This window comes from Oncorhynchus kisutch, linkage group LG3, assembly GCF_002021735.2.
Source record: "Oncorhynchus kisutch isolate 150728-3 linkage group LG3, Okis_V2, whole genome shotgun sequence".
In the NCBI taxonomy this organism is placed as follows: domain Eukaryota; kingdom Metazoa; phylum Chordata; class Actinopteri; order Salmoniformes; family Salmonidae; genus Oncorhynchus; species Oncorhynchus kisutch.
The window spans coordinates 77,586,713-77,602,208 of NC_034176.2; the positions used below are offsets into that span (position 1 = coordinate 77,586,713).

General features: G+C 45.8%; 1 protein-coding gene across 1 annotated transcript in view; it reads left to right on the forward strand.

The window, feature by feature from the left end:
• Nucleotides 1-15,496, forward strand: part of LOC109882273 (protein unc-13 homolog C) — a gene marked incomplete at its 5' end in the record, with an annotated part of 212,971 nt that overhangs the window by 115,489 nt on the left and 81,986 nt on the right.

The following is a 15,496-nucleotide window of genomic DNA, read 5'->3' on the forward strand; positions in this document are numbered from 1 at the left end:
TAGAGTTTGGAGCTTTGGGTTAGTTAACCAGTTAGCCTAGAGGTTGGAGCTTTGGGTCAGTTAACCAGTTTGCCTAGAGGTTGGTGCTTTGGGTCAGTTAACCAGTTAGCCTAGAAGTTGGAGCTTTGGGTCAGTTAACCAGTTAGCCTAGAGGTTGGAGCTTTGGGTCAGTTAATCAGTTATCCTAGAGTTTGGAGCTTTGGGTTAGTTAATCAGTCATCCTAGAGTTTGGAGCTTTGGGTTAGTTAACCAGTTAGCCTAGAGGTTGGTGCTTTGGGACAGTTAACCAGTTAGCCTAGAGGTTGGTGCTTTGGGTCAGTTAACCAGTTATCCTAGATGTTGGAGCTTTGGGTCAGTTAACCAGTTAGCCTAGATGTTGGAGCTTTGGGTCAGTTAACCAGTTAGCCTAGAGGTCGGAGCTTTGGGTCAGTTAACCAGTTAGCCTAGAGGTTGGAGCTTTGGGTCAGTTAACCAGTTATCCTAGATGTTGGAGCTTTGGGTCAGTTAACCTGTTAGCCTAGAGGTTGGAACTTTGGGTCAGTTAACCAGTTAGCCTAGAGGTTGGAGCTTTGGGTCAGTTAACCAGTTAGCCTAGAGGTTGGAGCTTTGGGTCAGTTAACCAGTTAGCCTAGATGTTGGAGCTTTGGGTCAGTTAAGCAGTTAGCCTAGATGTTGGAGCTTTGGGTCGGTTAACCACTTAGCCTAGAGGTTGGAGCTTTGGGTCGGTTAACCAGTTAGCCTAGAAGTTGGAGCTTTGGGTCAGTTAACCAGTTAGCCTAGAGGTTGGAGCTTTGGGTCAGTTAATCAGTTTTCCTAGAGTTTGGAGCTTTGGGTTAGTTAATCAGTCATCCTAGAGTTTGGAGCTTTGGGTTAGTTAACCAGTTAGCCTAGAGGTTGGTGCTTTGGGTCAGTTAACCAGTTAGGCTAGAGGTTGGTGCTTTGGGTCAGTTAACCAGTTAGCCTAGATGTTGGAGCTTTGGGTCAGTTAACCAGTTAGCCTAGAGGTTGGAGCTTTGGGTCAGTTAACCAGTTAGCCTAGAGGTTGGAGCTTTGGGTCAGTTAACCAGTTAGCCTAGATGTTGGAGCTTTGGGTCAGTTAACCAGTTAGCCTAGATGGTAGAGCATTGGGTCAGTTAACCAGTTATCCTAGATGTTGGAGCTTTGGGTCAGTTAACCAGTTAGCCTAGATGTTGGAGCTTTGGGTCAGTTAACCAGTTAGCCTAGAGGTCGGAGCTTTGGGTCAGTTAACCAGTTAGCCTAGAGGTTGGAGCTTTGGGTCAGTTAACCAGTTATCTTAGATGTTGGAGCTTTGGGTCGGTTAACCACTTAGCCTAGAGGTTGGAGCTTTGGGTCGGTTAACCAGTTAGCCTAGAAGTTGGAGCTTTGGGTCAGTTAACCAGTTAGCCTAGAGGTTGGAGCTTTGGGTCAGTTAATCAGTTTTCCTAGAGTTTGGAGCTTTGGGTTAGTTAATCAGTCATCCTAGAGTTTGGAGCTTTGGGTTAGTTAACCAGTTAGCCTAGAGGTTGGTGCTTTGGGTCAGTTAACCAGTTAGGCTAGAGGTTGGTGCTTTGGGTCAGTTAACCAGATAGCCTAGATGTTGGAGCTTTGGGTCAGTTAACCAGTTAGCCTAGAGGTTGGAGCTTTGGGTCAGTTAACCAGTTAGCCTAGAGGTTGGAGCTTTGGGTCAGTTAACCAGTTAGCCTAGATGTTGGAGCTTTGGGTCAGTTAACCAGTTAGCCTAGATGGTAGAGCATTGGGTCAGTTAACCAGTTATCCTAGATGTTGGAGCTTTGGGTCAGTTAACCAGTTAGCCTAGATGTTGGAGCTTTGGGTCAGTTAACCAGTTAGCCTAGAGGTCGGAGCTTTGGGTCAGTTAACCAGTTAGCCTAGAGGTTGGAGCTTTGGGTCAGTTAACCAGTTATCTTAGATGTTGGAGCTTTGGGTCAGTTAACCTGTTAGCCTAGAGGTTGGAACTTTGGGTCAGTTAACCAGTTAGCCTAGAGGTTGGAGCTTTGGGTCAGTTAACCAGCTAGCCTAGAGGTTGGAGCTTTGGTTCAGTTAACCAGTTAGCCTAGATGGTAGAGCGTTGGGTCAGTTAACCAGTTATCCTAGAGTTTGGAGCTTTGGGGTAGTTAATCAGTCATCCTAGAGTTTGGAGCTTTGGGTTAGTTAACCAGTTAGCCTAGAGGTTGGAGCTTTGGGTCAGTTAACCAGTTTGCCTAGAGGTTGGTGCTTTGGGTCAGTTAACCAGTTAGCCTAGAAGTTGGAGCTTTGGGTCAGTTAACCAGTTAGCCTAGAGGTTGGAGCTTTGGGTCAGTTAATCAGTTATCCTAGAGTTTGGAGCTTTGGGTTAGTTAATCAGTCATCCTAGAGTTTGGAGCTTTGGGTTAGTTAACCAGTTAGCCTAGAGGTTGGTGCTTTGGGACAGTTAACCAGTTAGCCTAGAGGTTGGTGCTTTGGGTCAGTTAACCAGTTATCCTAGATGTTGGAGCTTTGGGTCAGTTAACCAGTTAGCCTAGATGTTGGAGCTTTGGGTCAGTTAACCAGTTAGCCTAGAGGTTGGAGCTTTGGGTCAGTTAACCAGTTAGCCTAGAGGTTGGAGCTTTGGGTCAGTTAACCAGTTATCCTAGATGTTGGAGCTTTGGGTCAGTTAACCTGTTAGCCTAGAGGTTGGAACTTTGGGTCAGTTAACCAGTTAGCCTAGAGGTTGGAGCTTTGGGTCAGTTAACCAGCTAGCCTAGAGGTTGGAGCTTTGGTTCAGTTAACCAATTAGCCTAGATGTTGGAGGTTTGGGTCAGTTAACCAGTTAGCCTAGATGTTGGAGCCTTGGGTCAGTTAACAAGCTAGCCTAGAGGTTGGAGCTTTGGTTCAGTTAACCAGTTAGCCTAGATGGTAGAGCGTTGGGTCAGTAAACCAGTTAGCCTAGAGGTTGGAGCTTTGGGTCAGTTAACCAGTTATCCTAGATGTTGGAGCTTTGGGTCAGTTAACCTGTTAGCCTAGAGGTTGGAACTTTGGGTCAGTTAACCAGTTAGCCTAGATGTTGGAGCTTTGGGTCAGTTAACCAGTTAGCCTAGAGGTCGGAGCTTTGGGTCAGTTAACCAGTTAGCCTAGAGGTTGGAGCTTTGGGTCAGTTAACCAGTTATCTTAGATGTTGGAGCTTTGGGTCATTTAACCTGTTAGCCTAGAGGTTGGAACTTTGGGTCAGTTAACCAGTTAGCCTAGAGGTTGGAGCTTTGGGTCAGTTAACCAGCTAGCCTAGAGGTTGGAGCTTTGGTTCAGTTAACCAGTTAGCCTAGATGGTAGAGCGTTGGGTCAGTAAACCAGTTAGCCTAGATGCTGGAGCTTTGGGTCAGTTAACCAGCTAGCCTAGAGGTTGGAGCTTAGGGTCAGTTAACCAATTAGCCTAGATGTTGAAGCTTTGGGTCAGTTAACCAGTTATCCTAGAGTTTGGAGCTTTGGGGTAGTTAATCAGTCATCCTAGAGTTTGGAGCTTTGGGTTAGTTAACCAGTTAGCCTAGAGGTTGGTGCTTTGGGTCAGTTAACCAGTTAGGCTAGAGGTTGGTGCTTTGGGTCAGTTAACCAGTTAGCCTAGATGTTGGAGCTTTGGGTCAGTTAACCAGTTAGCCTAGAGGTTGGAGCTTTGGGTCAGTTAACCAGTTAGCCTAGAGGTTGGAGCTTTGGGTCAGTTAACCAGTTAGCCTAGATGTTGGAGCTTTGGGTCAGTTAACCAGTTAGCCTAGATGGTAGAGCATTGGGTCAGTTAACCAGTTATCCTAGATGTTGGAGCTTTGGGTCAGTTAACCAGTTAGCCTAGATGTTGGAGCTTTGGGTCAGTTAACCAGTTAGCCTAGAGGTCGGAGCTTTGGGTCAGTTAACCAGTTAGCCTAGAGGTTGGAGCTTTGGGTCAGTTAACCAGTTATCTTAGATGTTGGAGCTTTGGGTCGGTTAACCACTTAGCCTAGAGGTTGGAGCTTTGGGTCGGTTAACCAGTTAGCCTAGAAGTTGGAGCTTTGGGTCAGTTAACCAGTTAGCCTAGAGGTTGGAGCTTTGGGTCAGTTAATCAGTTTTCCTAGAGTTTGGAGCTTTGGGTTAGTTAATCAGTCATCCTAGAGTTTGGAGCTTTGGGTTAGTTAACCAGTTAGCCTAGAGGTTGGTGCTTTGGGTCAGTTAACCAGTTAGGCTAGAGGTTGGTGCTTTGGGTCAGTTAACCAGATAGCCTAGATGTTGGAGCTTTGGGTCAGTTAACCAGTTAGCCTAGAGGTTGGAGCTTTGGGTCAGTTAACCAGTTAGCCTAGAGGTTGGAGCTTTGGGTCAGTTAACCAGTTAGCCTAGATGTTGGAGCTTTGGGTCAGTTAACCAGTTAGCCTAGATGGTAGAGCATTGGGTCAGTTAACCAGTTATCCTAGATGTTGGAGCTTTGGGTCAGTTAACCAGTTAGCCTAGATGTTGGAGCTTTGGGTCAGTTAACCAGTTAGCCTAGAGGTCGGAGCTTTGGGTCAGTTAACCAGTTAGCCTAGAGGTTGGAGCTTTGGGTCAGTTAACCAGTTATCTTAGATGTTGGAGCTTTGGGTCAGTTAACCTGTTAGCCTAGAGGTTGGAACTTTGGGTCAGTTAACCAGTTAGCCTAGAGGTTGGAGCTTTGGGTCAGTTAACCAGCTAGCCTAGAGGTTGGAGCTTTGGTTCAGTTAACCAGTTAGCCTAGATGGTAGAGCGTTGGGTCAGTTAACCAGTTATCCTAGAGTTTGGAGCTTTGGGGTAGTTAATCAGTCATCCTAGAGTTTGGAGCTTTGGGTTAGTTAACCAGTTAGCCTAGAGGTTGGAGCTTTGGGTCAGTTAACCAGTTTGCCTAGAGGTTGGTGCTTTGGGTCAGTTAACCAGTTAGCCTAGAAGTTGGAGCTTTGGGTCAGTTAACCAGTTAGCCTAGAGGTTGGAGCTTTGGGTCAGTTAATCAGTTATCCTAGAGTTTGGAGCTTTGGGTTAGTTAATCAGTCATCCTAGAGTTTGGAGCTTTGGGTTAGTTAACCAGTTAGCCTAGAGGTTGGTGCTTTGGGACAGTTAACCAGTTAGCCTAGAGGTTGGTGCTTTGGGTCAGTTAACCAGTTATCCTAGATGTTGGAGCTTTGGGTCAGTTAACCAGTTAGCCTAGATGTTGGAGCTTTGGGTCAGTTAACCAGTTAGCCTAGAGGTTGGAGCTTTGGGTCAGTTAACCAGTTAGCCTAGAGGTTGGAGCTTTGGGTCAGTTAACCAGTTATCCTAGATGTTGGAGCTTTGGGTCAGTTAACCTGTTAGCCTAGAGGTTGGAACTTTGGGTCAGTTAACCAGTTAGCCTAGAGGTTGGAGCTTTGGGTCAGTTAACCAGCTAGCCTAGAGGTTGGAGCTTTGGTTCAGTTAACCAATTAGCCTAGATGTTGGAGGTTTGGGTCAGTTAACCAGTTAGCCTAGATGTTGGAGCCTTGGGTCAGTTAACAAGCTAGCCTAGAGGTTGGAGCTTTGGTTCAGTTAACCAGTTAGCCTAGATGGTAGAGCGTTGGGTCAGTAAACCAGTTAGCCTAGAGGTTGGAGCTTTGGGTCAGTTAACCAGTTATCCTAGATGTTGGAGCTTTGGGTCAGTTAACCTGTTAGCCTAGAGGTTGGAACTTTGGGTCAGTTAACCAGTTAGCCTAGATGTTGGAGCTTTGGGTCAGTTAACCAGTTAGCCTAGAGGTCGGAGCTTTGGGTCAGTTAACCAGTTAGCCTAGAGGTTGGAGCTTTGGGTCAGTTAACCAGTTATCTTAGATGTTGGAGCTTTGGGTCATTTAACCTGTTAGCCTAGAGGTTGGAACTTTGGGTCAGTTAACCAGTTAGCCTAGAGGTTGGAGCTTTGGGTCAGTTAACCAGCTAGCCTAGAGGTTGGAGCTTTGGTTCAGTTAACCAGTTAGCCTAGATGGTAGAGCGTTGGGTCAGTAAACCAGTTAGCCTAGATGCTGGAGCTTTGGGTCAGTTAACCAGCTAGCCTAGAGGTTGGAGCTTAGGGTCAGTTAACCAATTAGCCTAGATGTTGAAGCTTTGGGTCAGTTAACCAGTTATCCTAGAGTTTGGAGCTTTGGGGTAGTTAATCAGTCATCCTAGAGTTTGGAGCTTTGGGTTAGTTAACCAGTTAGCCTAGAGGTTGGAGCTTTGGGTCAGTTAACCAGTTTGCCTAGAGGTTGGTGCTTTGGGTCAGTTAACCAGTTAGCCTAGAAGTTGGAGCTTTGGGTCAGTTAACCAGTTAGCCTAGAGGTTGGAGCTTTGGGTCAGTTAATCAGTTATCCTAGAGTTTGGAGCTTTGGGTTAGTTAATCAGTCATCCTAGAGTTTGGAGCTTTGGGTTAGTTAACCAGTTAGCCTAGAGGTTGGTGCTTTGGGACAGTTAACCAGTTAGCCTAGAGGTTGGTGCTTTGGGTCAGTTAACCAGTTATCCTAGATGTTGGAGCTTTGGGTCAGTTAACCAGTTAGCCTAGATGTTGGAGCTTTGGGTCAGTTAACCAGTTAGCCTAGAGGTCGGAGCTTTGGGTCAGTTAACCAGTTAGCCTAGAGGTTGGAGCTTTGGGTCAGTTAACCAGTTATCCTAGATGTTGGAGCTTTGGGTCAGTTAACCTGTTAGCCTAGAGGTTGGAACTTTGGGTCAGTTAACCAGTTAGCCTAGATGTTGGAGCTTTGGGTCAGTTAACCAGTTAGCCTAGAGGTCGGAGCTTTGGGTCAGTTAACCAGTTAGCCTAGAGGTTGGAGCTTTGGGTCAGTTAACCAGTTATCTTAGATGTTGGAGCTTTGGGTCAGTTAACCTGTTAGCCTAGAGGTTGGAACTTTGGGTCAGTTAACCAGTTAGCCTAGAGGTTGGAGCTTTGGGTCAGTTAACCAGCTAGCCTAGAGGTTGGAGCTTTGGTTCAGTTAACCAGTTAGCCTAGATGGTAGAGCGTTGGGTCAGTAAACCAGTTAGCCTAGATGCTGGAGCTTTGGGTCAGTTAACCAGCTAGCCTAGAGGTTGGAGCTTAGGGTCAGTTAACCAATTAGCCTAGATGTTGAAGCTTTGGGTCAGTTAACCAGTTATCCTAGAGTTTGGAGCTTTGGGGTAGTTAATCAGTCATCCTAGAGTTTGGAGCTTTGGGTTAGTTAACCAGTTAGCCTAGAGGTTGGAGCTTTGGGTCAGTTAACCAGTTTGCCTAGAGGTTGGTGCTTTGGGTCAGTTAACCAGTTAGCCTAGAAGTTGGAGCTTTGGGTCAGTTAACCAGTTAGCCTAGAGGTTGGAGCTTTGGGTCAGTTAATCAGTTATCCTAGAGTTTGGAGCTTTGGGTTAGTTAATCAGTCATCCTAGAGTTTGGAGCTTTGGGTTAGTTAACCAGTTAGCCTAGAGGTTGGTGCTTTGGGACAGTTAACCAGTTAGCCTAGAGGTTGGTGCTTTGGGTCAGTTAACCAGTTATCCTAGATGTTGGAGCTTTGGGTCAGTTAACCAGTTAGCCTAGATGTTGGAGCTTTGGGTCAGTTAACCAGTTAGCCTAGAGGTCGGAGCTTTGGGTCAGTTAACCAGTTAGCCTAGAGGTTGGAGCTTTGGGTCAGTTAACCAGTTATCCTAGATGTTGGAGCTTTGGGTCAGTTAACCTGTTAGCCTAGAGGTTGGAACTTTGGGTCAGTTAACCAGTTAGCCTAGAGGTTGGAGCTTTGGGTCAGTTAACCAGTTAGCCTAGAGGTTGGAGCTTTGGGTCAGTTAACCAGTTAGCCTAGATGTTGGAGCTTTGGGTCAGTTAAGCAGTTAGCCTAGATGTTGGAGCTTTGGGTCGGTTAACCACTTAGCCTAGAGGTTGGAGCTTTGGGTCGGTTAACCAGTTAGCCTAGAAGTTGGAGCTTTGGGTCAGTTAACCAGTTAGCCTAGAGGTTGGAGCTTTGGGTCAGTTAATCAGTTTTCCTAGAGTTTGGAGCTTTGGGTTAGTTAATCAGTCATCCTAGAGTTTGGAGCTTTGGGTTAGTTAACCAGTTAGCCTAGAGGTTGGTGCTTTGGGTCAGTTAACCAGTTAGGCTAGAGGTTGGTGCTTTGGGTCAGTTAACCAGTTAGCCTAGATGTTGGAGCTTTGGGTCAGTTAACCAGTTAGCCTAGAGGTTGGAGCTTTGGGTCAGTTAACCAGTTAGCCTAGAGGTTGGAGCTTTGGGTCAGTTAACCAGTTAGCCTAGATGTTGGAGCTTTGGGTCAGTTAACCAGTTAGCCTAGATGGTAGAGCATTGGGTCAGTTAACCAGTTATCCTAGATGTTGGAGCTTTGGGTCAGTTAACCAGTTAGCCTAGATGTTGGAGCTTTGGGTCAGTTAACCAGTTAGCCTAGAGGTCGGAGCTTTGGGTCAGTTAACCAGTTAGCCTAGAGGTTGGAGCTTTGGGTCAGTTAACCAGTTATCTTAGATGTTGGAGCTTTGGGTCAGTTAACCTGTTAGCCTAGAGGTTGGAACTTTGGGTCAGTTAACCAGTTAGGCTAGAGGTTGGAGCTTTGGGTCAGTATACCAGCTAGCCTAGAGGTTGGAGCTTTGGTTCAGTTAACCAGTTAGCCTAGATGGTAGAGCGTTGGGTCAGTTAACCAGTTATCCTAGAGTTTGGAGCTTTGGGGTAGTTAATCAGTCATCCTAGAGTTTGGAGCTTTGGGTTAGTTAACCAGTTAGCCTAGAGGTTGGAGCTTTGGGTCAGTTAACCAGTTTGCCTAGAGGTTGGTGCTTTGGGTCAGTTAACCAGTTAGCCTAGAAGTTGGAGCTTTGGGTCAGTTAACCAGTTAGCCTAGAGGTTGGAGCTTTGGGTCAGTTAATCAGTTATCCTAGAGTTTGGAGCTTTGGGTTAGTTAATCAGTCATCCTAGAGTTTGGAGCTTTGGGTTAGTTAACCAGTTAGCCTAGAGGTTGGTGCTTTGGGACAGTTAACCAGTTAGCCTAGAGGTTGGTGCTTTGGGTCAGTTAACCAGTTATCCTAGATGTTGGAGCTTTGGGTCAGTTAACCAGTTAGCCTAGATGTTGGAGCTTTGGGTCAGTTAACCAGTTAGCCTAGAGGTCGGAGCTTTGGGTCAGTTAACCAGTTAGCCTAGAGGTTGGAGCTTTGGGTCAGTTAACCAGTTATCCTAGATGTTGGAGCTTTGGGTCAGTTAACCTGTTAGCCTAGAGGTTGGAACTTTGGGTCAGTTAACCAGTTAGCCTAGAGGTTGGAGCTTTGGGTCAGTTAACCAGCTAGCCTAGAGGTTGGAGCTTTGGTTCAGTTAACCAATTAGCCTAGATGTTGGAGGTTTGGGTCAGTTAACCAGTTAGCCTAGATGTTGGAGCCTTGGGTCAGTTAACAAGCTAGCCTAGAGGTTGGAGCTTTGGTTCAGTTAACCAGTTAGCCTAGATGGTAGAGCGTTGGGTCAGTAAACCAGTTAGCCTAGATGTTGGAGCTTTGGGTCAGTTAACCAGCTAGCCTAGAGGTTGGAGCTTTGGGTCAGTTAACCAATTAGCCTAGATGTTGAAGCTTTGTGTCAGTTAACCAGTTATCCTAGAGTTTGGAGCTTTGGGGTAGTTAATCAGTCATCCTAGAGTTTGGAGCTTTGGGTTAGTTAACCAGTTAGCCTAGAGGTTGGAGCTTTGGGTCAGTTAACCAGTTTGCCTAGAGGTTGGTGCTTTGGGTCAGTTAACCAGTTAGCCTAGAAGTTGGAGCTTTGGGTCAGTTAACCAGTTAGCCTAGAAGTTGGAGCTTTGGGTCAGTTAATCAGTTATCCTAGAGTTTGGAGCTTTGGGTTAGTTAATCAGTCATCCTAGAGTTTGGAGCTTGGGTTAGTTAACCAGTTAGCCTAGAGGTTGGTGCTTTGGGACAGTTAACCAGTTAGCCTAGAGGTTGGTGCTTTGGGTCAGTTAACCAGTAAGCCTAGATGTTGGAGCTTTGGGTCAGTTAACCAGTTAGCCTAGATGTTGGAGCTTTGGGTCAGTTAACCAGTTAGCCTAGAGGTTGGAGCTGTGGGTCAGTTAACCTGTTAGCCTAGAGGTTGGTGCTTTGAGTCAGTTAACCAGTTAGCCTAGAGGTTGGAGCTTTGGGTTAGTTAATCAGTTAGCCTAGAGGTCGGAGCTTTGGGTCAGTTAACCAGTTATCCTAGAGGTCGGAGCTTTGGGTCAGTTAACCAGTTAGCCTAGAGGTTGGAGCTTTGGGTCAGTTAACCAGCTAGCCTAGAGGTTGGAGCTTTGGGTCAGTTAACCAGTTAGCCTAGATGTTGGAGCTTTGGGTCAGTTAACCAGTTAGCCTAGAGGTTGGAGCTTTGGGTCAGTTAACCAGTTAGCCTAGAGGTTGGAGCTTTGGGTCAGTTAACCAGTTAGCCTAGAGGTTGGAGCTTTGGGTCAGTTAACCAGTTAGCCTAGATGTTGGAGTTTTGGGTCAGTTAAGCAGTTAGCCTAGATGTTGGAGCTTTGGGTCGGTTAACCACTTAGCCTAGAGGTTGGAGCTTTGGGTCGGTTAACCACTTAGCCTAGAGGTTGGAGCTTTGGGTCGGTTAACCACTTAGCCTAGAGGTTGGAGCTTTGGGTCGGTTAACCACTTAGCCTAGAGGTTGGAGCTTTGCGTCAGTTAACCACTTAGCCTAGAGGTTGGAGCTTTGGGTCAGTTAACCAGTTAGCCTAGATGTTGGAGCTTTGGGTCGGTTAACCACTTAGCCTAGAGGTTGGAGCTTTGGGTCAGTTAACCAGTTAGCCTAGATGTTGGAGCTTTGGTGTCAGTTAACCAGTTAGCCTAGAGGTTGGAGCTGTGGGTCAGTTAACCTGTTAGCCTAGAGGTTGGTGCTTTGAGTCAGTTAACCAGTTAGCCTAGAGGTTGGAGCTTTGGGTTAGTTAATCAGTTAGCCTAGCGGTCGGAGCTTTGGGTCAGTTAACCAGTTATCCTAGAGGTCGGAGCTTTGGGTCAGTTAACCAGTTAGCCTAGAGGTTGGAGCTTTGGGTCAGTTAACCAGCTAGCCTAGAGGTTGGAGCTTTGGGTCAGTTAACCAGTTAGCCTAGATGTTGGAGCTTTGGGTCAGTTAACCAGTTAGCCTAGAGGTTGGAGCTTTGGGTCAGTTAACCAGTTAGCCTAGAGGTTGGAGCTTTGGGTCAGTTAACCAGTTAGCCTAGAGGTTGGAGCTTTGGGTCAGTTAACCAGTTAGCCTAGATGTTGGAGTTTTGGGTCAGTTAAGCAGTTAGCCTAGATGTTGGAGCTTTGGGTCGGTTAACCACTTAGCCTAGAGGTTGGAGCTTTGGGTCGGTTAACCACTTAGCCTAGAGGTTGGAGCTTTGGGTCGGTTAACCACTTAGCCTAGAGGTTGGAGCTTTGGGTCGGTTAACCACTTAGCCTAGAGGTTGGAGCTTTGCGTCAGTTAACCACTTAGCCTAGAGGTTGGAGCTTTGGGTCAGTTAACCAGTTAGCCTAGATGTTGGAGCTTTGGGTCGGTTAACCACTTAGCCTAGAGGTTGGAGCTTTGGGTCAGTTAACCAGTTAGCCTAGATGTTGGAGCTTTGGGTCAGTTAACCACTTAGCCTAGAGGTTGGAGCTTTGGGTCAGTTAACCAGTTAGCCTAGATGTTGGAGCTTTGGGTCAGTTAACCACTTAGCCTAGAGGTTGGAGCTTTGGGTCAGTTAACCAGTTAGCCTAGAGGTTGGAGCTTTGGGTCGGTTAACCACTTAGCCTAGAGGTTGGAGCTTTGGGTCAGTTAACCAGTTAGCCTAGATGTTGGAGCTTTGGGTCGGTTAACCACTTAGCCTAGAGGTTGGAGCTAGAGGTCTGCATGGGACTGATGTATTCATCCTGCTTCCGCCCGAACCCACAGATTTTCATATGGCACCCGCCCACATCCGCTGGCTTTATGTCTGACTCTCACCTGCCAGAGCAGGAATTGGTCCGGAACCCAACTGTAGTCCTGGAATGTTATTTCAGGCACAGGCCTGTGTGACGACGCAGATCACATACAGTAGCCATGTTCACAGCAATTTTGCAACCTATAAGCAATATCAAATGCACAAAAATAACAAAGAAATGGGTTCATTTCTTGGTCGCGGGAAGATGGAGTGGTGGGGAATTTGTTTTTGGGGGGGGGGTATTTATCTACCCGCTCTGCTAGCAATAATTTTTTGGTGCACATACAGTGATGGTAAAAAATATACATACAGTGCCTTGCGAAAGTATTCGGCCCCCTTGAACTTTGCGACCTTTTGCCACATTTCAGGCTTCAAACATAAAGATATAAAACTGTATTTTTTTGTGAAGAATCAACAACAAGTGGGACACAATCATGAAGTGGAACGACATTTATTGGATATTTCAAACTTTTTTAACAAATCAAAAACTGAAAAATTGGGCGTGCAAAATTATTCAGCCCCTTTACTTTCAGTGCAGCAAACTCTCTCCAGAAGTTCAGTGAGGATCTCTGAATGATCCAATGTTGACCTAAATGACTAATGATGATAAATACAATCCACCTGTGTGTAATCAAGTCTCCGTATAAATGCACCTGCACTGTGATAGTCTCAGAGGTCCGTTAAAAGCGCAGAGAGCATCATGAAGAACAAGGAACACACCAGGCAGGTCCGAGATACTGTTTAAAGCCGGATTTGGATACAAAAAGATTTCCCAAGCTTTAAACATCCCAAGGAGCACTGTGCAAGCAATAATATTGAAATGGAAGGAGTATCAGACCACTGCAAATCTACCAAGACCTGGCCGTCCCTCTAAACTTTCAGCTCATACAAGGAGAAGACTGATCAGAGATGCAGCCAAGAGGCCCATGGTCACTCTGGATGAACTGCAGAGATCTACAGCTGAGGTGGGAGACTCTGTCCATAGGACAACAATCAGTCGTATATTGCACAAATCTGGCCTTTATGGAAGAGTGGCAAGAAGAAAGCCATTTCTTAAAGATATCCATAAAAAGTGTTGTTTAAAGTTTGCCACAAGCCACCTGGGAGACACACCAAACATGTGGAAGAAGGTGCTCTGGTCAGATGAAACCAAAATTGAACTTTTTGGCAACAATGCAAAACGTTATGTTTGGCGTAAAAAGCAACACAGCTCATCACCCTGAACACACCATCCCCACTGTCAAACATGGTGGTGGCAGCATCATGGTTTGGGCCTGCTTTTCTTCAGCAGGGACAGGAAAGATGGTTCAAATTGATGGGAAGATGGATGGAGCCAAATACAGGACCATTCTGGAAGAAAACCTGATGGAGTCTGCAAAAGACCTGAGACTGGGACGGAGATTTGTCTTCCAACAAGACAATGATCCAAAACATAAAGCAAAATCTACAATGGAATGGTTCAAAAATAAACATATCCAGGTGTTAGAATGGCCAAGTCAAAGTCCAGACCTGAATCCAATCGAGAATCTGTGGAAAGAACTGAAAACTGCTGTTCACAAATGCTCTCCATCCAACCTCACTGAGCTCGAGCTGTTTTGCAAGGAGGAATGGGAAAAATTTTCAGTCTCTCGATGTGCAAAACTGATAGAGACATACCCTAAGCGACTTACAGCTGTAATCACAGCAAAAGGTGGCGCTACAAAGTATTAACTTAAGGGGGCTGAATAATTTTGCACGCCCAATTTTTCTGTTTTTGATTTGTTAAAAAAGTTTGAAATATCCAATAAATGTCGTTCCACTTCATGATTGTGTCCCACTTGTTGTTGATTCTTCACAAAAACATACAGTTTTATATCTTTATGTTTGAAGCTTGAAATGTGGCAAAAGGTCGCAAAGTTCAAGGGGGCCGAATACTTTCGCAAGGCACTGTATATATATAAATCGTTTTTTAACTGTGATTGATCAGGGGGTGCACACTTGATCTTGCACGCCCAACTAGAAGAGGAGAGGGAGGCTACTTAACTTGATGCAGCGAATTCTGAGTGTGTGAATAATGCAGCAGAGATGTGCTTTAAATACAGTAGGTAGGTTGATAAAGCATAGAAAGCAGAAAGACAACCGTTACCAAATAATCTGGGGACAACAAAAACATTTGAACCCCAAAATTGTCTGATCTGGCCGCCCGCTCCCAGCCGCAGCAAGATAAATGTCCACCGCCCAGCAGTAGTCTCTGTCAGGACCCGATCTCTGATCTCTGCAGCCCTCTAGTTAGAGCCTTGGGTTAGGTAACCAACTAGCCTACTACAGGGTCCCCCAACTCTCGGCCTATTGGCCCCTCAATTTTTCTGAGCAAAATAATAATAATAACATTAATTTTAATAATTGTGGAAATCTGTTCCAAAGTTCCCTCACATAATAGAGATACAGGTAACTGCCAAACTAAAGGAAACACAAACATAAAGTGTCTTAACAGGGTGTTGGGTCACCACGAGCCAGAACAACTTCAATGCACCTTGCATAGATGCATAGTGTCCAGAACTCTATTGGAGGAATACGATACCATTCTTCCACAACAAATTCCATAATATGGTGTTTTGTTGATGATGGTGGATAATGCCGCTCCAGAATTGTGTGTGTGTGTGTGTGTGTGTGTGTGTGTGTGTGTGTGTGTGTGTGTGTGTGTGTGTGTGTGTGTGTGTGTGTGTGTGTGTGTGTGTGTGTGTGTGTGTGTGCGTGTGTGCGTGTGTGCGCGTGTGTGCGTGTGCATGCATAAGCTGTGTGATTCTCTCTCAGACACTCACGGCAACATCGAGGCCAATGGGGTATTACAGTAGAATCCTCTTAATAATATGCAAAACGAAATCCTCAACCAAGGTTTTCCGTTCACTGGGATTATCACGTGAAGCTGATGCATTTATTCCACATATCATGGCTTTTTGAACTTCACCCTTGATTGTGTTTGATCCTGTTGTCTTCCTATAGGCCCTGTGACGTATGTGGCTTGTGACGTCTGTAACGTTGTTAAAGGGACATTTCATTCATAAATGAAAGTTCTAGATGAAAACATATCCCACGATGTCCGTTGTGTAAATCCAGCTATACGCCTTCATCACAAATAAATTGAAAAGATAAGCACTGTCTAATTCCCTGTTTTTCCTGGTTTACTCTATTTTTGGGGGGGGGGGCTGGAGGCATATAGCTGAATCTACACAACAGATGTCGTGAGATGGGGTTTCATCTTGACATTAGACTACTATAGAGGTCTCAAAACATCTAAAAAAATTTTATTTGAAAGTCTAATGATTGTGTTTCTGCTGTGGTTTTACATCTGACTGTTGGCTCTGCTCTGTCTCTGCTCTGTCTCTGTCTCTGCTCTGTCTCTGTCTCTGTCTCTGTCTCTGTCTCTGTCTCTGTCTCTGTCTCTGTCTCTATCTCTGTCTCTCTCTGCTCTGTCTCTGTCTCTGCTCTGTCTCTGTCTCTGTCTCTATCTCTGTCTCTCTCTGCTCTGTCTCTGTCTCTGCTCTGTCTCTGTCTCTGTCTCTATCTCTATCTCTGTCTCTCTCTCTGCTCTGTCTCTCTGCTCTGCTCTGTCTCTGCTCTGCTCTGTCTCTCTGCTCTGCTCTGTCTCTCTGCTCTGTCTCTGCTCTGCTCTGTCTCTCTCTGCTCTGTCTCT